Source organism: Eleutherodactylus coqui, chromosome 2 (genome assembly GCF_035609145.1).
Source record: "Eleutherodactylus coqui strain aEleCoq1 chromosome 2, aEleCoq1.hap1, whole genome shotgun sequence".
Classification (NCBI taxonomy): Eukaryota; Metazoa; Chordata; class Amphibia; order Anura; family Eleutherodactylidae; genus Eleutherodactylus; species Eleutherodactylus coqui.
This window is the reverse complement of record NC_089838.1, coordinates 255,223,497-255,248,097: the sequence shown is the minus strand read 5'-3', so window position 1 is coordinate 255,248,097 and position 24,601 is coordinate 255,223,497.

The window sequence follows — 24,601 nt, the reverse complement described above, 5'->3', positions numbered from 1 at the left end:
ATCAATCAAATGGCTAACCCTTAAGACCATGTTTCTAGTCGCGATCACGACGGCGAGGCGGGTTAGCGAGATCCAGGCCCTGTCATGCAAAACACCGTATCTGCTAGTCCTGGATGATAGAATCATATTAAAAATTGACCCCTTCTATCTACCTAAGGTAGCTTCGAGATTCCATAGGCAGCAGGAAATCATCCTTCCATCATTCTGTCAGGACCCCAAAAGCGATAGGGAAAGAGAATACCACAGTCTGGACGTAAAAAGGGCCATCCTATATTATTTGGAGTGGGCATCCTCCTTTAGGAAGGCTGACCATCTTTTTATTCAATTTCAGGGGCCGGGCCGAGGAAGAGCGGCTTCTAGGAGGTCCATTAGCCGCTGGATAAAAACAACAATCCAGCAGGCCTACTCCTCCAGCGACAGACCAATCCCAGAAGGACTCAAGGCCCATTCGACCAGGGCAGTATCCTGCTCCTGGGCAGAGAGGGCCATGGCTACGCCGGATCAAAGATGCAGGGCGGCCACATGGTCCAACCTGCATACATTCACCAAACATTATAGGCTGAATACGGACCTCTCCTCGGACCTGTCGTTCGGGAGGAAGGTCTTGCAGGCGATAGTCCCCCCCTAGGAAGTAATCTGGTATAACTCCAGGTATGCCGTCATGATGACGCCGGGGAAAAGGAGTGAATTTCTTACCGAAAATTCCTTTTTTCCGAGTCATCATGACGGCACGTAATTCCCTCCCAAAAAAGAAAAAAAAAAGAGCGCACATATACATCTATAATCATGTGGGTATGGATACTCCTATATATAATTTACATGCGACAATTTTGCATAATATCTTTGTTAAAGTTCGGGTGAGCTACCCTTCTATTTATGTTTTAAACGGGATTAACGATGTTGTTTTGTCTTGGAGCAAATAAAATATTTTCCCTGATGAACCGTGACATGTCCATGTAATTAATTTGGAAGACACTGGAGAATGGGAGGCAGGAGGAGCCTTTTCAAGCCTCTTGCTTCCTGTCCCTACAAGGTCAAGGTACAACCTCCAGGTATGCCGTCATGATGACTCGGAAAAAAGGAATTTTTGGTAAGAAATTCACTCCTTTTGCAAGCTAGCAACCATCTAAATTAATCGTTTTTCTGCAAAATGCACTACAATATATTGACAATTTATTTTCAAATACATGTAATTTGCCTTGTGGCCACCAGAGTGCAGACTAGGATCATGTAAATGTAAGTAGGATAATGCCAGCCATTAAACTTGTGTGCAGCCTTATAAAATATGCTAAACCACCTACTAGTTATACAAAATGAATAGTCTAATCTTTGATGAAGAAAGTTTTAAAATATAAAATATAGTACATTGTAACTATTTAACAGATTTATATGTCTTCTACAATGATATCAGATCGCACGACCATGGAGCCAATTGTTGTTGAATACACTAATGTCCTTGTGGGCAAATGTCATCAAACTGCATTGACAACACGGGAAGGGGGGAGGGGGGGGGGGGGGACAATGCTGGCGTGAAAAGTTCAGGGAATTGATAAAGTGGGCATATTACAAATGGTCCAGGTGGTATAATAGTATAACATATAGTTCAGACACTCACAAATGACCAGGATGACACAGGGCTTGTCTGAGAATTCTCTCCCAGAAGCATAAGGGTATGTTCACACTAAGCGGAAATGCTGCAAAATTTCTGCAGAAAAAAATTCCACAGCATTTCCGCATCCAAAACAGTCGAAATCCATGGATTTTTACTCTAAGTCAGCTGTGCATACGTAGCTGATTACAGTAGATACAGCTGTCCTCCCAATTCTTCGTGCTTTCACCCAGTACCAGGTAGCCTCCAGTGAGCACAGTGCCACTGGTCAGGTGATTTTTGCAGCATTTACGCATGTGACTGTATGCATTGTTGGCCTTAGTTACATGCGACTTGTGGCTTTTGCGTGTCAGCCCATCGGCACACCCACAACACAGTTGCTAGGTTCTGCTACTGTATTTATGTTATGTACATAGTGTGTGTAAGGCTTAAAAATGGCACACATCTTTCCAGTTCAGCCTATTATCCCAAATGTTGATCCAGAGGAAGGCAAAATAACGCCAGTGAGAGACAAGACATTTTTCCTAATTTTAGGGGAAGCATTCCTTCTAATTCCAAAACTGGCAATCGGAATAATCCCTGGATCACCAACCCTTCTGAAGTAATCAGTAAGAACAATATGTAATATTGTTTCACTCAAGAAAGGCACACAGGCCCCTCTTGTATTCTTTATTGAATTTTTCATCACCACGTCCTCAGGCAGAGAGTTCCATAGTCTCACTGCTCTTACAGTAAAGAACCCCCTTCTATGTTGGTGTAAAAACCTTCTTTCCTCTAGACGTAGAGGATGCCCTTTGTTACAGTCATAAATATATGATGGCAGAGATTTCAGTGTTGTCCCCTGATATATTTATAAATAGTTATTAGGTCGTCCCTCAGCCATCTTGGCTCTGTGATTGTATTTATATTATGAGCTTGGTTGTAGTATTGTATCTTTGTACTGAGGTTAGTTCATGCTGTGTTTTATGTACTGAGGATGGTTCTGGTGCAGCATATTATGAGCTTGGTTCTTGTGCTGTATTTATGTACAGAGCTTGGTTCTTATTCTGCATTTAGGTTACGAGCTTGGTTCAGGTGCTGTATTTATGTACTGAGCTTAGTTCTGGTACAGTGTTCACTAACTGTTCTGGTATGGGTATGCTCTGATCTTGCTGCTTTCTGCACAAGCATTATACAGGTAGACTGGGAGGGGTGGGTAAAAAACATTCTGCACAGAGTGCTAGTACTGACTGCATAACTCCATATCCTGTGGATATGCCATAAATGTCTAACATGGGAATGCCCTCTTTGATTCTTCCAACCATTGTCTAATAATGTGCACAGTGCGCAACAGTCTTTTTAGACTTTAATGCCAATCTACCAAGCACACAGCCCATAGAATATACACCTTTATTACATCCCGTTGCCAAAGAAAGCATTGGATCAGTTTAGCACCTATGAATTGCCCCTTGACAAATGTGCCTCAATGTCTACTGCCTTTGGAACTTGATAAGAATTAAATATTTTTCTTGCAAAATCTAGAATTCAGGAATGCATAATACCTCATTGGGGACTATGTCAACTGACAGTCTGGTGAGTGGATATGACATATTTACTGCCATGCTGGCTTCCGTTCCCAGTGATGCTCTTGTATAGCCATTAGGTATGGGCAGTAGGAAGCTGAGAAAGAAAAATGTCACAGCTTTCGCTATAATTCTAACAGACATTTTTACAACCTTCAGATTAAACTGTGAGCAGCAATGTTTTAGTGTTTATTTTCTGTAGACTTTAGGAAAAAGTCATTTTAGAAGTATTTTTGTTTCTGGCTGGCATGGCTATGCATAGACATATTACATCACAATACAAACTTTGTTTGACCAACTTGATTTCTGTACTGTGCCTTATGTTACACACCCAAAGACAGCAACAGATTGTTCGAATGTGACCAAAGGGGCTCTAAGGATGGGTCACGGATCGTGCAGACTGTCACAGTTGAGCGTATTGCCTGGGTGTTTCCTCTATATGTTCATTTCAGCAACACTTTTCTCTTAGTGTATTTAGTGCTTCAGATTTTTTTCTGATGAAAGAGCTACTTTTAGTTAGCCAAAGAATATGTCAACCAAAGTGCTGCACTTGTTCCTTCTACATTTATAAAGATTTCTCTTATGTGCGTGCAGGACTTATGCTTCGTGGCCTGCAAGGGTGTAAATACTATGTCCTTAATGGTCAAAAATACACAATATGCAAACGTAGATAACACAAAATATATATAACATAACCAAATAGTGGGGGAAATGGGAATACTGACCCTAACCTAATAATGGAGAGAGGCAGTACAATACATATTGGAGTCACAACAAACAGAAGTCAACACAGTCAACGGCACAACAAGTCAACGGCACAACAAGTCAACGTCAGTCTCCACTTGGTCAACAACAATATTTAGGTGGCTTTTGCTGTAGAAAGAAGTCCAATTTGGTATTAGCTGAACTTGTAAGTGCCAAAACCATACAATATTTTTAATGACATTATACAACTATCAGAAACTAGAAATGTTGACACCACAAAGGAAGACTTTATGGTCCATGCAAACTCCATTTTTCTTTCAGAGCCCATTGAGAAGTAACTACACTTCATTAGACTAGTTGAGTAAATAATTTTTTGGGTTTAGTTGGACAACACCTAAACATAACTATACCCTGAAAAGTGGATTTAGGCATTTTAAGAATAGGGCGTCATGCTCTGTTGGCCGCGACAGGGTCATAGTATGGTGGTCTCGACCCGTAGACGGACTGGCTGCACTGTTGTCTGACAAGTTGATGTTTATGTTTTTGTGCTTTGTATTTCTTTAGGTGTTACTTTGGTTGTTTGTTTGTCTTCCTTCAGTGTTTCACTGTCACTGATTTTGTTCTCTTGCTTCGTATGTGGATTTTACTTTGGGCGTTTGTGGAACACTGTCTGTCCAATTGCATTGCCTCGGTCATTATTTAAGTCTGCTTCCGGGTCTGGTTGTTACTGATTATTTCTCGGTCTTGGTGAAGAGTGGATGTGTTCATGGTGGAAGACTTCTGCTATAAAACTAAGTGGTGTCTTTGTTGTTCATTAGTGTTTTTAGTTGCTAGAGTTAGTGGCTGAGGCACGAGACGTGGGGTCACCTTTATCGAGGCGATAACCTTGCTTTTAAGCAGGACGGTTATCGTCCTAGTAGTCAGGATGAGGTTGTCCCGTCTTCGTTTTGATTATATGATATTTTACTCTGTTCTGCAGTTTACTCCCTTTGTGAACACAACCTCACATTCGCCCTGGGTGTGATGCGTCTTACACTCAGGACGAATGTGACATAGGGAATATGACTAGAGATGAGCGAGTATACTCGCTAAGGCACATTACTCGAGCGAGTAGTGCCTTAGCCGAGTATCTCCCCGCTCGTCTCTAAAGATTCGGGGGCCGGCGCGGGTGACAGGTGAGTTGCGCCGAGGAGCGGGGGGGGGGAGAGAGGTAGAGAGAGATCCCCCCTCCGTTCCTCCTCGCTCTCCCCCGCCGCCCCCCGAATCTTTAGAGACAAGCGGGGAGATACTCGGCTAAGGCACTACTCGCTCGAGTAATGTGCCTTAGCGAGGAGTATACTCGCTCATCTCTAATTATGACACTTGTCAAAAGAAACAAATGGTTTGCTGTATACTCACATGTCCACCATCCCTTTCTGTCACACGCAATTTCACAAGAAGCAATTTAACCCACACAGCAGTCAATTTTTGGAGTGTGTGAGGGAACCAGAATACTGCAAACATTTGAAGAACATACAAACGCCATGCAGATGTTATACTTAGTTGGATTTTAATGCTGAAACAATAATATTGATAATCTAATTTCACAATAGAGATACAGTAAAGGATAATTGGAATGCTCTAAATACTGTACTTCACTTCAGTCCTTGACTTCATTATTTTAGTGAGTATAGCCAGGGAGACAATGAAATACTAAACCAATAAAAACTGCAATAACAAGTTGTAATCCGGATTGCACAGGAATGGAAGCGAGCCCAGCCGCTCATGTTGTATTTACAGTGCATACCATAATTCATATTTACATAATTCTCTTCCTTGGCGCAGGTGATGAACATGTGTGGTGATCCTTATCCTGCAGTATGAAGACAGAACCTGCTTTTAATACTTCAGGCTCCTTTAGTTGCCATGTGATATGAGATCATAGACTGCCTTTCCAGTCTACGTGATTTATAGACATGATTCATATTAAATTCCCAATTGTTTTTACAAATTTAACATAAAAATGTCTAAAAAAATGTCTATCAGATTGTAATTTGTACGCCAGCAGTCGGGTCTGAGAGCAAACTGTTAATTTAATCCCCGGGAGATTTGTCACTTACAACAATTTGTAATGAAATTACCAGCGCATAGATCTTCAGTGCAGGGTGTGGTGCAAGAATGTGTCTAACTGCGGGACATTCACTTGTGATTATGAGGTACCCTGAGTAATGTTCAGTATGACTATACGCATTCAGCCAGTTTTCCTGTGTGTTGTAGCTGGAGAGCAGATAGTAAGAAAGAAGATAAAAATGGTTAATAATAACACTTATTCACCCTAGAATATTTTTCCCCAGTGGACAAAATGCTAATATCCATTGCTATTAACTCCTTAACCCCTATTTTGGCCGTAGGGATGATACAATTTTTGGGTGATTTTTTTTTTAGCTCTACGTTTCAAAAGCCATTACTTTTATATTTTTTCATGGGCATGGCTTGTTTTTAGTGTGGTACCATTTTTGGGTGCATTGTAAAACGTTTATTATTTTTTGGAGTTCTGCCAGTTTCTGCTTTTTTTAACAGCATCAATAATGAATTCTCACAGCGGGACCGGACCCGAGCCCCTGCAGAGACGAGCGCGGCACTCACCTGCTCCCGTGGCTCCAGCTCTTTGATGTGCCGGCTGCTGGGCTGCCGGCGCATGCGCAGACCGGAGCCGGCGGCCGGGGAGTGACATAGAGCATGCCGCAATTTGTTATCTGCGCGTGATTTCGCGCAAATTGCGGCCGTGTGCATAGGATTGTGTTTTCTAACGCAATCCCATGGCAGCTTCCATGGGCGGAAATTCTGCGAAAAATGGCCTAAATGGCATGATAATTTTTTTTACAGGCTAATACAATTACAACAATACCAAAATTCTTATTTTTTTCTTTTTAGGTTTTTCCACTTTTGCACAATAAAAAAACTTTTTTGAAACATTTTATATCATTGCTTTCTAAGTCCCATAGGTTTTTTAATTTCTCCATAGATAGAGCTCTGGGAGGTCTTGTTCTTTGCATGACGAGCTGCAGTCTTTATTGGTACCATGCTGGGAATATACGCCTTTTTTTATTATTTTTATTGTATTTTTTTGGTAGGCAAAATGAACAAAATATGCATATCGCGTTGAATGGCTGTGATTGGTTCATCGAACGCTGCAGTGAGTGGCTGAGCTGCCGTGCTTGAGAACCAATCACAGCCAGCGCTTCCTGGAAGTGGGAATTTGAACCTCCGAGCCAGGAAGTGCTTGCTGAAAACTGCAAGCCAGTCTGCTGGACCTGACAGTGGCTGTTAGGTGATGTATTTATTAGTTTTTTTTAAATGCAGATAGACCTTATTTTGGGGGTAGGGCTTCTATCTCAAGCCTCCCCCTGAAAATCCTGGCAAAAGAGCACCTTAAAAGTCACGTGACTTTCTAATGCCATGTGCGACTTTGTAGCGACACAAACGCAATTTCACCACGAGAAAATGCAGCGATATCGCACAGAACAAAGATGCAATATTGCTGCATTTTCTGGTGGCAATACCGCTGCCGACCGTGTGAAAGAGGCCTTATACTGTGAGTGCAGAGAGCAGCCTGTGAAGATAGCCTGTACACCACAGCTAAGAAAACATCTTAGCATCCCAGCTACTATAGAATACCTAACAACAGGCATTGCAGAGGAACTGGAAGATAATAATAATAATAATAATCTTTATTTGTATAGCGCCAACATATTCCGCAGCACTTACATAGACAGGGGGAATACAGAAAGACAAAAGTACAAAAAAATTACAGAACCACGGTTACAATCGTAATCAGTTGGTGGAAACAATAGGGGTGAGGGTCCTGCTCCAACGAGCTTACATACTACAAGTAATGGGGGGATACAGAAGGTAAAGGGCTGGAGATGTGCACGGTATGGCGGGGTGGAGAGTGAGGGATTCTATACACAAACAATGGTCAGATGTTTGGCCGTGTGACGGCAGAAACAGTATGACTGCAGGAGCGGTTTATGACAGCTAGCAGGGATTGCAGTCAGTAGGTCAGGGAGCATGTTATCAGGTGGCATACAGAGGAGTCGGTTTAGGGTATGCGGTATGCCTCCCTGAAAAGGTGCGTTTTTAGAGCACGCCTGAAGTTTTTCGAGTCCTGGATTGCCCGGGTATCCTTTGGTAATGCGTTCCAGAGGGCTGGTGCTGCTCTGGAGAAGTCTTGGAGGCGGGAGTGAGAAGTTCGAATTAGAGGGGTGTGCAGTCTAGTTTCGTTTGCCGAGCGGAGAGCCCGGGCTGGGTGATGGATTGAGATGAGGGAGGCAATATAGGGGGGCGCTGCACTGTGGAGGGCTTTGTGGATTAGGGTAGTAAGTTTGAATTGAATTCTGTATTTAACGGGCAGCCAGTGCAGTGACTGGCACAGGGCAGAGGCGTCCGAGTAGCGGCTGTACAGGAATATCAGCTGGGCTGCGGCATTCAGGATAGATTGGAGAGGGTAGAGTCTGCTGCAGGGGAGGCCGATCAGCAAGGAGTTGCAATAATCGAGTCTTGAGTGGATGAGGGCAACAACAAGTGTTTTCAGCGTGTCTATGGTGAGAAAAGAGCGGATCCTTGCGATGTTCTTGAGGTGCAGCTGACATGTTCGGGCGAGAGATTGGATGTAGGGGGTAAATGAGAGATCGGAGTCGAATATGACCCCAAGGCAGCGGGCATGCTGTTTGGGAGTTATGGTGGTGCCACACACTGAGATAGAAATGTCAGGATGAGGTCGGTTTGTGGAGGGTGGAAATACCAGTAAGTCAGTTTTAGAGAGGTTTAGTTTTAGGTAGAGAGAGGACATAGTGCTAGAGACAGCGGACAGACAGTCGGTGATGTTTTGGAGGAACGGTGCAGAGATGTCACGGGAAGAGGTGTATAGCTGGGTGTCATCAGCATAGAGGTGATATTGGAGGCCAAATCTCCTGATGGTTTGTCCAACAGGGGCTGTGTAAATAGAGAAAAGGAGGGGGCCGAGGACTGAGCCTTGGGGGACCCCAACAGCAAGGGGAAGAGGAGGGGAGGTAGAGCCAGCAAAGGAGACACTGAAGTAGAACCCCAATGGCAGCCACTCCAGCCTTGATTTACAGTGGTAAAATGAAAAATCTTTAATGAAAGTATATTACAAGATTGATGAGACATACTTAGGCTATTAGATAAGTCTAAGGCTGGCTGCACACGGCCGTGACGGGCTCCGTCGTGAAATTCCGCGGCGGAGCCCGTCACGGCGCCCCCCAGGAGACCCCATACTTACATGCGGATCCGGGGTCCTCGCTTCCGCATGACGCTTCCCCGCCCACCTCCGCCGCGTCATGTGACACGCCCACCGCGTCACAAAACGTGGCGGCGGAGGGCGGGGAAGCGTTTTCACGCTATCTTCTGCTGTGCTACAACGGAAGATAGCGTGAACAGACGGCTCCCATTGACTGCAATGGAAGTCGTTAGCGCGGTCCCCCTGTGGCAAATAGAGCATGCCGCGGGTGAGGACGGGTGAATTCACAGTGCGGAATTCCGCGGTGGAATTCCGCACCGTGAGCACGGAGCTATTAGGTTCAACAGAACCTAATAGCTGCGGGCAACGCAGCGGATTTCCGCCGTGAATTACGCGGCGGAAATCCGTTCGTGGTAAGGAGACCTAAGTTGTCTGAAATGTTAGTGACCCTTAAAATTTTATTATTTTTTGAGGTGGACGCTATAGCCTTTGGTTTTTTTATGTTTCTACTGCATTTTTGCATTCATCATGTGGTATAAATGACATCATAACTTCATTTTGCAGATGGCTATGATTTTGTATAGACCATAATTATATAATTTTTTTAGTTTTTTTTCACCTTTTGCACTATAAAAACACACTGTGACAGCTTATTATTTGCAGGACGACTTATCTTGTGTTTTTGGGGAGTGGTGGAATAGACAAAAAAACAGCATTTTCCCATTTTTTTCCCTTCTATATTGCAGTGAGTTATGTCTGCTACAGAATTGAAATAGCTTACTAGGCATTTGTATATGGCAGGTGTGGAGGACAAAGTTATGACTATGGTTGCCATGGAAACCCATCAGCACCTTGCAATCCTTTTCATAGAGAAGGAGCACTAGGATGACAGAGAGACACTTCCCTTTATAAACCACTTTGATGTGGTAGTTAGTATTGACCACAGCATCTAAGGTGTTAAATGGATGGGATCAGAGTTTTCTGCAATTCTGTTTGCTTGTGTGCACTGTCAGCTGTATAACAGAGCTGGCACTCGCAAGTCATGATGCGGGCACACACCATCACTTAATACTATGACATCTTATGGTCACTATAGAGTTCCCGTAACATACTATTACAGCACATGGTGGGAAGGAGATAAAATAAGTAAATATGAACAGGTAGGAGCATCATCAAAAGTGATCAATGATATCAGTGGTGATCTAAAGTATGGCCACTCTAAGGGCTCCCTCACACAAGTGTTGTTTTGATGCTACATAGACAGGTCAAAAATTTGCATCTAAAAGAGCTCATGGTTTCCTATTGGTTCTTTCAGATGAACGATTTTTTGATGCACCATAAAAAAATTCTCTTTCTTTCCGTCAAAAGATAGGACAAGTCCTATCTTTGGATGGCACAATGCTGGCAGCTCCATAGTCTCCTATAGGAGTCTATGGAGCCAGATGTCAAAGAGAGGGGAAGAGGGAGGGAGAGGGAGTTCCCTTTTGAAAGACATCCAGGCAGGGATGAAGGGAATCCCCACGGAGATGAAGAGAGTCCCGGCGGGAATTCCGTTCATCGTTCTGGTGGCCAAGGGAATTCGGGGCTGAGGCATCAGTGCACTGCAAGACACGGCAGCCAGCTGTGCAAACTTTGGAATGTCCAAGACTTGGTCGTAGTTGTTTTTCGTTCATGTGATTTAACATTCCGATAGCCATGCTAAAACAACACGGCTATAGGAGCGTTAAACTGACGCCCGTGTGAAAGAGGCCTAAGGATGGCTTTACAGGGGGCGACTATGGTCTGAATAGTTGCTCAAAATAATTGCTGCAGTGAGTTGTTAGCTTATGAATGACTGTTATTTGTGTGCTTTTATACAGAGCGATTGTTATTCACCTGTTGTTCATTTTCGTAGTCGCTGAAACGCACACCTCCAGAGTTATTGGCCTGTTGTTGGAAATCAAATGATTGCCTGCTTATACAAGATGATAATTAACCCTTTCATGACCTAGGATAACTGATGCACCCGTGCCTAGATCACATTCTGTAGTTCTGGTATTCCCACTTACAAAAAAAATCATTTTTTTACTTTTTGAGTGACACATCTTTATGAGGTTCTGTTTTTTAGTGGGTCAAGTTGTATTTTTCAATGGTATCCTTTAATGTACTATACAACATAGTGGAAGACTTTTAAAAACTTCTAAGTTGCACACAATTGCACCATTTTGCAGAGGTATTATTTTTATGGCATTCATGTTGCAGTAAAAATGACATGTAATCTCTATTCTGTGGGTCAGTATGATTACAATGATACCAAATGTATGTATTTTTTTTATATATAATAAAAATAACCCCTTAACGACCAGCCCATAGTGTTTTTACGTCCTCCCGAAGTGGGCCTTATTCTCTGAGGACGTAAAAACATGCTTCCTGCAGAGAATAATGCCCCTCGGGCTGTGGACGTGACAGCTCCATGCTGTCGGTGTCCGCAGGTAGCTGACAGCATGGAGCTGTCATCCCGGGCTGTTCGGACACCCCCCCGGCATTGCGATCGGCGCTATGCAATGGATAGCGCCGATCGCAAAAAAAGTAAATAAAAGTACACAAAAGTTAAAGATTCAGCTGCTCTGATGGATCGGATCCATCGGAGCAGCTGAAATTACTCACCCAGGTCCGGCACGCTGCTCCCCGCTCTCCTGCCGCTCCGGGGCCCGAAGCCGGTCTTCTGCGCATGCGCGCCAGGCGGCATTACGTCAGCCGCATGCGCAGAAGGCCAGGCGGCGCGGGAGATTTAAAATCTCCTGGCTCCCGGCTCCTGTAGGTAGCCGGGAGGCAGGAGATGTCAGCGGGGACTGCGGTGAGCGGTCCCCGGTACCGCGATCGCCGTTATCCAATGGTTAGCGGCGATCGCGAAAAAGTTAAAAAAAAGTTTTAAAAAAGTCAGTTTCACCTCCCCTCATGGATCGGATCCATGAGGGGAGGTGAAAATACTCACCCCCAGGCCTCAGCGGTGTCCCGATGTCCCGGGACCCGAATCCCCGTCTGCGCATGCGCGCCCGATGATTGACATCGGGCGCGTGCACAGACGGGCTCGAGCCCCGGGGAATTTAAAATCCCTCTGCTCCTGGCTGCCATGTGTAGCTAGGAGCAGAGAGATTATACCGGGGACATGATCACTGTCATCCAATGGATGACAGTGATCATGTAAAGTGAAAAAAAAGTAAAAAAAAAAAAGTTAAAAAAATTTTTTTAAAGTTTAAAAAGCGTACGTTTCATCTCCCCTCATGGATCATATCCGTGAGGGAGGATGAAAGTACGTACCTAAGGCCCCCAGATTTATCCGCGGACCTTACCCCAGCTTCTGCGCACACGCCCGTCGCCAAAATGGCGGGCGCATGCGCAAAAGCTGTGGATTGCCAGGATAATTTAAATTCTCCCTGCTCCTGGCTACAAAACGTAGCCAAGAGCATGGAGATTTAATGGGGGTCCGCGGTGAGCGGTTCCTGGTCACGTGTTCGCCATTATCCAATAATGCCGATCACGTAAAAGTAAAAAAAAAAATTTGAAGTTTCATCTCCCCTCACTGATGCGATCGGTGAGAGGAGATGAACCTTTTTACCGGAGGCCTGCGTATTTGAATCCCGACGCGATCTTCCTCCGTGGACCTTCCAGGATTCTGCACATGCGATTGCCGGCAAAAAGCCGGACACATGCGCAGGAGTCAGGGAGCCCAAGAAACTTAAAATCTCCTTGCTCCCAGCGACCAACGGTCGCCGAGAGCCTGGAGCAGTGACGGGTGGCCTCGTTGAGCGGTCCCCGGTCACGTGATAAAAAGGTAGCGATCTACCTTTGGCCGGTCTCACATGACCGGATAGGAATTACGGATTCCGCGTGCGTCTGATCCACGGTATTACGCAGATCAATCGCATTGGATTACACAATTCTGCTCACATTAGCGGGTCGGAATTGCGTAATCCACTCGCAGAAAAGAGAACGCAGCAGGTTCTATTTTACTGCGGATATCGGCAACATAGAGCCCATTGTGCTCCATGGTCGCGGATATACCCGCTGCCCATACGCAACTACATTGTATACGGGCTGTGGGTACCCGCGTCATCGCTAAGCGACTGTGCGGGAAATACAAAAAAAGGTGTACTGTGCATGACCGCCTGTGTGAGTAGGCAGTTATGCGCAGTACATTACGCAGCCGTACGCAGGGTCACAGTCGGGCTCACAGATGGGATCCGCTGTGGGCCTCCGCAAGCGGATTACGCCTGCACCCGCGTGAGCCCGGCGTTATTCAGACCGCTACCTGTGATACGTATTTTACAAGAAGCCCCGGGAACGCTCGCCTTCCTGCAGTTCCAGGAGCACCTTGTTGAGCGCCTTCTGTGTGAGACCGCCACACCTCATCAAGCTTACGGAGACTCACGGAACGCCACTTTTTACACCTCATACCCGCCACTGAGGTCATGAAATACCCCCAAAAAGCATGAGAGGAGGGGAGGGGGATACCCGGTTTTATTGCCCCATGGGCCCATTCCAACCAGCCTCCGTAATTACCCCTGTCTTCGGAAATACTACACAGTTCACATTTTTACTTTTATCTAAGATTTGCGAACGCCAAAAAGGGCGCGGAGGGGGAGGGGGGGAATTTTTAGGGAGTCAATCTTTATTCTGTACAAATAAGCAATGGGGCCTGGAATTTATTCAGTTGTGCCCTAAAATCCAACAGGTGTTCCGTCCTTTATAGGCCTTGCCATGCGTCCTGTAAGTAGATTAGGCCCACAATGGGTATGTTTCTGAACTCGGGACAAACGGGGGTATCCATTTTCGGGTGAACGTCTTCATTCCTATGTGCACTGTACAAAAAAACTGTTTTTAAATTGAAAAAATTGCCAAAAAAATTGAAAATCGTAACTTTTTCCTTCTGCTTTGCTTAGATTCATTCAAATACTGTGGGGTCAAAATACGCACAACACCCCTAGATGAATTCGTTAAGGGGTGTAGTTTTCAAAATGGGGTCATTTGAGGGGGTTCTTTATAGTTTTGGCCGCTCAATGGCTCTATAAGTGGGCAATGGGGCCTGAAATTTATTCAGTGGTACCCTGAAATCCAACGGGTATTCCTTTCATTGTAGGCCTAGCCATGTGTCCTGTAAGTCTATTAGGGCCACAATGGGTATGTTTCTGAACACGGGACAAACAGGGGTATCCATTTTGGGGTGAAAGCCTTCATTTATATGTGTGCTATACAAAAAAACCTGTTTTTAAATTGACACAATAGCCCAAAAAATGAAAATCCTATTTTTTTCCTTTTGCTTTGCTTGAATTTATTCAAAAACTGTGGGGTCAAAATATGCAGTACATCCCTAGATAAATTCGTTAAGGGGTCTAGTTTTCAAAATGGGGTCATTTGTGGGGGTTCTATATGGTTTTGGGCGCTCAAGAACTCTACAAGTGGGCAATGCGGCCTAAAAGGACTTCAAGCAAAATCTATGTTCTGAAAGCCACCGATTACTCCTTTTATTTTGGGCCCCGTTGTGCATGCGGACATAAGATTAGGGACACAATGGGTATATTTCTGAAAACAGCACAAACAGGGGTATCCATTTTGGGGTGTAAGTCTTCCTTCATATGTGTGCTGTACAAAAAAAGCTGTTTTTAAAATGACAGAATTGCCAAAAAAACAAAAATCCAAATTTTTTCCTTTTGCTTTGCTTGAATTTATTCAAAAACTGTGGGGTCAAAATACGCAGTACACCCCTAGATAAATTCGTTAAGGAGTCTAGTTTTCAAAATGGGGTCATTTGTGGGGGTTCTCTATGGTTTTGGGCGCTCAAGAACTCTACAAGTGGGCAATGGGGCCTAAAAGGACTTCAAGCAAAATTTGTGTTCCGAAAGCCACCGGTCGCTCCTTTCATTTTGGGCTCCGTTGTGTATTCAGACATAAGATTAGGGCCACAATGGGTATGTCTCTGAACACAGGACAAACAGGGGTATCCATTTTTGGGTGCAAGTCTTCCTTCATATGTGTGCTGTACAAAAAAAGCAATTTTTAAAATTACAGAATTGCCGAAAAAACGAAAATCACAATTTTTTCCTTTTGCTTGGTTTGAATTCATTCAAAAACTGTGGGGTCAAAATATGCAGTACACCCCTAGATAAATTCCTTAAGGGGTCTAGTTTTCAAACTGGGGTCATTTGTGGGGGTTTTCTATGGTTTTGGGCGCTCAAGAACTCTACATGTGTGCTATGGGGCCTAAAAGGACTTCAAGCAAAATTTCTGTTTTGAAAGACACTGACTACTCCTTTCATTTTGGGCCCCGTTGTGGACTCAGATATAACAATAGGGCCACAATGGGTATATTTCTGAACACGGGAGAAATAGGGGTATCCATTTTGGGGTGTAAATCCTGATTTTCATGTAAACTATAGGAAAAAAATATGTCTTTAAAATGACAGATTTGCAAAAATATGAAATTTTACTTTTTCTCCTCTAAATTGAATTAATTCCTGAAAAAAAACTGTGGGGTCAAAATACTCATGACACCCCTCAGTGAATACATTAAGGGGTGTAGTTTTTAAAATGAGGTCATTTGGGGGGTATCTATTATTCTGACACTCATGAGCCTTTCCAATCTCGGCTTGGTATAGGAAAACAAAGTGTTCCTCAAAATGCTAAAAAGTAATGTTAAATTTGTACGTCTCCTAAATAGTTAAAAAATAACGAAAGTTTTTCCAATGTGCGCCCAAAATAAAGTAAACGGGTGGAAATATAAATCTTAGCAAAAATTTCTATATTATGTTTGCACATATTTAAGATATTGCAGTTGGAAATGTGAAAAAATGACGATTTTTTCAAAATTTTCCCAATTTTGGCGCTTTTAATAAATAAACACAATTTCTATCGGTCTATTTTTTCCGCCTAAATGAAGCACAACATGTGGCGAAAAAACAATGTCAGAATCGCTTGGATATGCAAAACCTTTCTGGTGTTTTTCCATGTTAAAGTGACACATGTCAGATTTGCAAAATTTGGCCTGGTCATTAAGGCGCAAACAGGCTTGGTCACTAAGGGGATAAAATACCTTTTTTGAAAAAAGAGGAAAAAAATTGCTTTCTACCACCCTATTTTGAGCTCCAGAAGTTTTAAATTTTTCCATCAATGGGACTATGTAAATGCTCGTTTTTTGTATGCAGACTGTAGTTTATATTGGTACCAATTTTGGGCACATGTATAGTGGCCCAGGGTCGGCACTACATAATATTTGATGTGGTTATGTTTTTATGTGTGTATGTATCTTTAAATGTGTGTATTTATAATGATAAGGGTTTTTGTTGATTGGCAGATTATGATTAACCTCTACTTCTCCAGACAACTGCCTTGTTTCCTATTGGTTGGCAGACAACATGCTGCTATTTGCCAGCCGCGAGCAGAGAATCGCAATGATTCTCTGCTCGTGGACAGGGGGTAAGTGCTCTCCATAGCCACTATGGAGAGTTTTCACTGCGTTCCCTGGGGAATGCAATGAAAACCCGCCCGTGGAGTGGCAGCCTTAAACATGACAGATTTTCTAGTAGAACTTTTTGTGACTGTTTCATAAGTATGAAGTTGTTTTGCAAAAATCTTGGTACTCGATGCAGAAACTTTATGATACTTGCTCCACTGAGATGGCATGTATTTCCAGTCACTGAAATGTCTGCTCCAAATCTGCCAAGTGTGAACATACCCTAGAATTGATTTATGTGCAATGGAAGCACTATTTTCCCCAAGTATCAAAACTAACTCAGTTCATGTTTTATTTTCTGCATGGGAACATGATCTGAAATTGGCTCCAGCTCCTTCCATTATTCTTATTGTGTGTTTCTTCTATTTTATTTTTTCCCCATGTTCAAATCAATTTTCATAAAAAATGCTGCCCTCTTTACATGGCCTTGCCACATTATTTACAAATTTCAATGCATAGTATGAAATCATATGCATAATTATTTCTCATTATTGCTTAGATAGCACTGAAACATGCCACAGCACAGTAGAGAGATTGTCATAGTCCATGTCCCCATTGGAGATTACAGGTTTATTTCTCAATGACAGCAAGGCAATTTATAGATTATGGACAAGTGTCACAGCCCAACCGTGAATCTAGTGACCCGAACTACCAGTATCATAGCAATCTATGATAATGTGAGTTCAGATCAGTAGACCCGATGTTGGGCCAGGACAATCGTCTGTAATGGAGGCGCAAAAATGTCCCCATAATATGCTCATTTGAAACTGTCCAAATACGCGTAGGGCCAATTAACCTACCAGTATATTTTTAAAGGGAACCTGTCATGTCCACAGTACCATAAACTAAATCATAGTTCTGTTAAGCGAGGTGATGGGAAGACGGTTTATGTAGTTTTTACTCTCACCCGCTCTCACGATCCAGCACTCTCGCTCTACAAAGATGATGTAGTGCTGGAAAATCGAATTCTTTTCACAGACCTTTGCGTACGCTTCTTCCATAGACTTGTATAGCAGAGCGTACACGCTGGACTCTGAAAAAAGTCAGAGATCTTTGTAGGGCGACAAAATTGCATCGCGGAAGCCGGTAAGTCTAAAAAAAATGCGTCTGTCACATTCCCTAACAGAGCTATAGAAAGAAAAGACTGGTGGGTAGGCGCAACTCTGCAGAAAAGATGGTGGGACGATAGGATGTATTATCCAACTATCAGGGTAATAAAATATTCTAAGTACAGCACCAATCGGGCCCACCCCACTTGCCCCGTTGCCGGCGGTAAGAAGAGACACCACACGGAGGTCTGGTATAGTTTCTCACACGGGACATGGCTCTCGGCTGTTCCGACGTGCTTTATTACAGATTACATGAGATCTTATACCCTTTGTCCCATCACCAACAAGGGGTGATGGGCTTATAACCATATATGGGAAGTCCGGATTTCCGCCTTAGACAGTGAGGCGCCTCTGGCTTGTACAGAAAATCACGTATTTAATTAACTCCAGTGCAAAGAATCACCCACTCAATTCTAAGAAGTCCGGATTTCCGGCCTGGGACAGTGAAAATTATGTACATAGTGGAACATCTTGATATGGGCTTCTGGGAAAACGGCCAAGTACACGCGTCCTTCATGTCTGGTTCGGTATCATCTCTGAATTTCTAGAACATCTCTCTCAGCCTTCTAAAGCCTTGGAATATCTGATGTAAGGCGACATATAAGTTTTTTTCATTTGGAATTGAATAAAACTTGCATATAGGTATAAAAGTATAAAGAACATATGGCAATATATATATATACCCTCACACAACTTCTCTTTTATTAAGTATATTATGAAACCAGCATAGGATAGGTGTTTCGGGAAGAACCCCTTCTTCAGTCAAGCTGGGTGGGACATCACATCTTGGACTAAGGACTCCTGCTCACGGGCGGATAGTTGCTGTGGAATCTGTGCTCGGCATCCACATCACGGATCCGCAGCAAATACTGCCCATAACATGCTATGGGAAATAGATTCTTCATGCACACTTGCAGAAGCCAATTGCAGTCTCTGCAAGAGGAGGAAAAATCGCAGCATGCTCCATTTTTCCACGGATTCCGCACGGACGGCTTCCATTGAATCCATGGGCAGGAGCCCTAAGGCATATGGGAAGCAAAAGTACTGGTGGTACCAGTGATGGAACTGGAGACAGCAAGCGAAGTGGAGGATCCCCTAACAGCACTGTAACTTAATTAACCCTTTCCAATCCACTGTCTGACCTCTGAAGACATTATGATTTATGTTGGAAGACATCCGTCGGGGTTCTCTTACTGTATATCCAACGTGTCACCTCATGCAGTACTGGCTTTAGCCAGCAGATAGCTCCGTTGTATAACGGCAGAAAAAGAGAAGCCCCCTAGGAAAACCAGAATACAAATTGGATTGGAAAGGGTTAATGGTGCTATAGGGACGTAACATGTTCCCTTTAAAGTATGGGAGGAAATCGGATTAATCAGAGGAATCCCATGAGAAAACAAGAGAACTCCTTGCAGATTCTGTCCTTACTCAGAACCCCTGTGATGTATCATATAGGTCAGCAGTGCTAACCACTGAGCCACCATGCTGTTTCTGGGGTCACATATTTCTTATTAATATAGTTGTAATATGCATCATTGAATGGTTTCTATTGAAGCGTGTCCATAAAATCTGCATAAATTGGCTCTTTCTCATATTCCCGCATCCTGACCTTTTCCAAAAACTTTTTGATATCTATGCACATTCCTGCTTGCATTGTGAATACTGCATATGTATTTTGTTTTGCTGCAGTCGCTAACAACCTCCCTGAATACCATCTCTGCTGTAATCTCAATAAATTGTAACCACCTGTAAAAGCTGATGTACATTTTCATTTCCCAGGCCAGACAGAGCAAACCACAACTGACTTCACTGGAGTTTGCATTCTAAACATGTTTCTGGAAGATGAGCTATCACTCCACGCTCCAGACATCTCTCTAAACACAATGAAATGGATGCCTTATCCGTCCTCTCTGCAGCTGCTTTCCGTAAATTCATTTTACTACAGTCACTTTTAATTTCAAGTCAGCAGAATACAAAAAAAAAAAAAGCAACATAACACTCGTTGGGTTCTTATAAGTCTGTCCACCCCTTGCTTTATCAAAGGCAGTCTGATGAAACTTGCAGCCCTTGGGCATTATATCCCATTTCTTCTAGGTCTGAAGTTAATTTGAGCAGAAGAGCAAGGAACGAGAAAAGCAAGCAGCCAGAAAAAGTGACTTCCAGCACTTTAGGCCAAATTCTTAAATCTTTAGTCATAAATAAATAAACTATATACTGAACAGTCAGGATGGCCTCCAGCTGAAGAGTGCAGTATTAAGAATGTTCAGGACTCTTTGAAATGATTAAAACATCACCTTTTGGAAGGCAACATTTTATGTTTCCCAAGAACAAAGGCGGTAACATGGAACCTAGTTCTGATAATTTATTCCCTTCAAGTAAACTACCTTACAAGGGATTACGACCTACAAGGGCAGCTATTGAGGCGGCCCCTGCAGAGAAGAAGCCCATTACATTTTTGTCTTGTTGTCACTGTAGAACAATTATGTAGTCTTCACTAGTGCTACTAAAGCTCCTTTTACACGCAAAGATAATCCTTCAAACGACTGAAAGATTTAGCTATCTATTTGCATAAAGTGTGAATGGCCATTAACGGCCATTAACACTTTATCATCTTCATTTGCATGTAAAAGGGCCTGCAGGAGTTGTTTGCAGAGCCCAGTGTGTGCTTAACATTATCTCTCAGTGGCTAAATAATGGATTTTAAGTTAACCTTAAAATCATCGTTCAACCAAAAAGTGCCCAATACCCGCATTTATATGTAACGATTATTGCTCATTTTTGGCCGTTTGAATGAATTTTGAGCAATATCCGTTGAGTGTAAAAGGGCCTTAAAATGGGTTGTAGGTGCAGAATATGATGCCAGTTATGGAGAGGCTTTACACCAGTTCAGTTGAATAAACAATGCTTTACTGAATGTAGAATTAAGAATAATATGGCAGTAACATACAACAGTATTATTTGGATCCAATGCAAAAGTTTAATAACATTCATTTAATGCTATAATTCAGTCAGTACCCCACAAATAGGGTTTATATTGTGCACAAAATATACTATAATCACAGTCAATAAATAGTTTATCCTGGCCAGGGGTATATAGCTCCGCAGATACTGATTGAAAATAGAAGTTTCCTCTGAAGTAACAGTCTTGCAAGAACTTCTATAAACAAAATGACTAAATTCACTAGCTGAAATATGTAGTCACAGTACTCTGAACAAAGTATCAGCCCGGTACCTTTAGGGAAGGTGCATAGTGAGGAAGTCAAAATAATCAGTTTTACAGGCAGTCTGAGTGATAATACTGTTATTACCATGCGGTGGCTGCGGGTACTCCCGGGGTGGTGGGGTGCTGGGTCCCGTGGTTGGGGTGCGTCCCCCTGGCTGGTTATCCGGCTGCCGGGGGGCAGGGGTGGCTGGTCAGCGCACCTGTGATTGCGGATCCGTGCTCTAGCCCCTGTACATTTGATCCTGCTGGGAGGTAGTGCCTCCCTCTCTCCGCCCCTGGGCGGAGGCTTCTGTTTATAGGGCTGGCAGTGAGGTGTATTCATTGCCAGTTATTGGTTTCTGTCAGCGTGTTTGCATCCTGCCTCTGTCAGTCCCCTGTTTTTCAGCTTCTTTGCTAGTTCTGCCAGGTCATCTCCTCCGCTTCGGTCTGCTGTCATATTCTGTTGGGTTAGTTCATCTGCCCGTCCTGTCGGTATTCTACCCTGTTCCCTCTTGGTGCGCCAGTCCTCTATCTCCGTCCCTAGTGAGTGTAGGTACCACTGCCCTGTTGCCCGCCTGGGGTTAGCCAGGAGTGGAGGCAAGTAGGCAGGGATAGGGGTTGTGGGTAAGTTCTAGGGCAACCCGGGCTGGCGTATCATCAGGTAGGATACCGTAACAAGTCTTGATTGCACACCACCAAAATAATGTGAATATCCAGTTGCTTGCTGTCAGTCTAACCTCTCTCACTGGTGGTCTCTCTCCCAGTGACAGCTTGGAGTCTGTGGTAGATAATTGCAGTTAATGTTTCCTTGGATGATCGATCGGCAGACCTCCATCTGGCACATACATTGCAACATCTGGGTAATGCCACTCCAGGAATCTCAGTGAAGCTCTCTCTCTTTAGTACAGGAAAACTCAGTTCTCCAATAACATTGGGACAGTTTACTCTTCACAAGGCTCTCTGCTCTCTATAAAAAGTGCTAAGTCACACCAGAGCCCTGGAACAGCAGCTGCTTTTATACCAAGCCCTTCAGCCAATCAATGGGCAGCTCAGGTTCTTTTAATCCATAGCAGGAAAGTTTGAGTAAAAAAATGACAGTCATGTGACCTCACTGAAAGTTCTATCAGATCAGAATCATATATCAAGTCCAGCAATAATATAATATAGAATATATGTGTGGATATTTAACCACTCACAATACAATATGAGCAAACAGAAGTGAAGAATGTCCTGATAATTATAATGGGATAAGTCCACAATAATGCCCCAGAAACACCATAATGCACTGCTACACAACTGTTACACAGATCACATAGACCATTGTTATATATATATATATATATATATATATATATATATATATATATATATATATATATGTAGAAAATATAATAGAAAATCCAAACCTGGAGCATGACTTTTGGTCCAAAAATCCCATTGAAAAAAAATGTGGGAGGAGTATTAATTCTTGATTACCATACAGTGTGCCAGTTGCTTTACCAGTGCAACATGTGTGCCAGATTATTAACCCTTTCCAATCCACCGTCTGACCTCTGAAGACATTATGATTTAAGGCTCTACAGCTCCGATGTTGGAAGACATCCGTCGGGGTTCTCTTACTGCATATTGCAAGCCCCACTGCTGTCGGAGCCTATCCAACGTGTTGCCTCATGCAGTACTGGCTTTAGCCAGCATATAGCGCCGTTGCATAACAGCAGAAAAAGAGTAAGCCCCGCTAGGAAAAACAGGATACAAATTGGATTGGGAAGGGTTAAGCAGGACATACAAAATGTAGATAAATCTTCCTTAGACACATTTGCTCAGCATATTACGCGCATAATACGCTTTACTTTATCCCTATTGATTTACATTGGGGTATTCAGATGAGCGTATTTTTCACATACGGGGCAAGTTCGTTCTATTTTTTGTGTGTATCATGTGACGAAATAGGCCATTGAAGTCAATGGACCTACGTAAATATGCAGTGAATATGTGTATTTTTGTATGTAAACAATGGGCCCTTCTGTGTTTTTTGGGCATGTAAACACGCCATCTATTTACATGCACAAAAACTTGCCGAAGGGCCAAAACACGCAGGGAATATGCAATTTTCGGTTGCATAAATATGATGGGTATTACGAGACTGAAACCAGCATGCACCCATATCAATGAGCCCTAAGTCTTCATGCCAGGTAGGAATAAAAAAAAATGATTTATGCTGGTTGTGGCTCTGGATCACCACCATTTTTTTCCAACACATATGTGTTGGAAGAAGTATTACAGGGGCTTTATAAATATCTTGTGCAAAAACAGTGATAAATATGCCCCATGTTGTGCTGAGATCTTCATTTTCTCCCACTGACTACCTGAAGACATCAGCCCACTGTGGTTTTAGTAACCTAATAAATCAAAGACAAAAAAAAATACGGATGAATAATATTTAAGTTCTAACGGGAGGGTACTATAATTGAACATTGCGTAATAACACTTAGCATAATTTCTCTTAAAGCGACAGTACCCAATTACTTGTTGTAATCCCAAAATGACATTTTCACCATCTGTTATTTCACACTGACACTTACATCTCAGGTATAGTCTCCAACACTAGGAGATGCGCAGGAAATAGAACACATCTGGAACTCTTTAGACTAATTAGCCATTTCAATGGGTGTGAAAGAGTACACCAAAATACCCCGATGTGTACGCAAAAAAGCATTGGTCATTCCACAAAAATGCTAGCCTTAAATACACATACACTCATGTAAATATGGCCTTACAGAGAAATCAATGAATCTAGGGATATATTGAAAATTATTGAGCAGTAGTGTAGCAGTGATCCGCATGTAGAGAATCATTCCAATGTGTACAGGGATTACATAGTACCATAGTATGTAAGGCCAAAAAAAGATATGTGTTCATTAAGTTCAGCCTATTACCCCCTAATTTTCATTCATAGGAAGGCAAGAAAAAATCCTAATGAGGTAGAAGCCATTTTTCCCCATTTAGGGAAAAAAATTATCAGGCAATCAAAATAAGGGCTTATTCACATGGCTGTAGGCGTTTTTATGTATGCCCGCCGGCGCCATAAAAATGTATGAACGGGCACACAAATCTACTGGTTGTGCACCTGTTCAGATGGTCTGAGCCCGGCGCATATTCGTCAAAGCAGCAATGCCTTACCTCCCCCTCGCCAGCTCTCTGCCTTTCTCCTCCCCTTCGGTTATTTGCAGTGGGAGAGGGTGGGACATAGCAGAGTTAAGCTCCCACTCCTCCCCACCCCTTGTCTACAGCCAGCAATGGGACGTGGTGGTGCTTAGCTTCGCCCCCTTCCATTGCAAACAACCAGAGGGGAGGAGAGAGGAAGAGAGAAGGGGGAGGAAGTTTAGCAGTCATGCTGCTAAACTGACTCCCACCTTCCTTCTCTGGCCGCTGTCACTGGCTCCCATAGGAGTTTATGCAACAGCCCACATATTTCAGCCAGGAAGATAGTTCCAAGATCTATCTCTCCTGCCCGGCGTGAAAGTACCCAGTGCTATATTCGTTGTCCGGGCCCTTTTCATGCCGTCAGAATACACCTGTGTGATCTGATGTATTGGAATCCAATGCATCAGATGGTAGTGTATATCAGCCAGACGTGAAAACAGCGGCCGATATACGCTTGTGTTAATAAGCCCTAATTCCCCGAA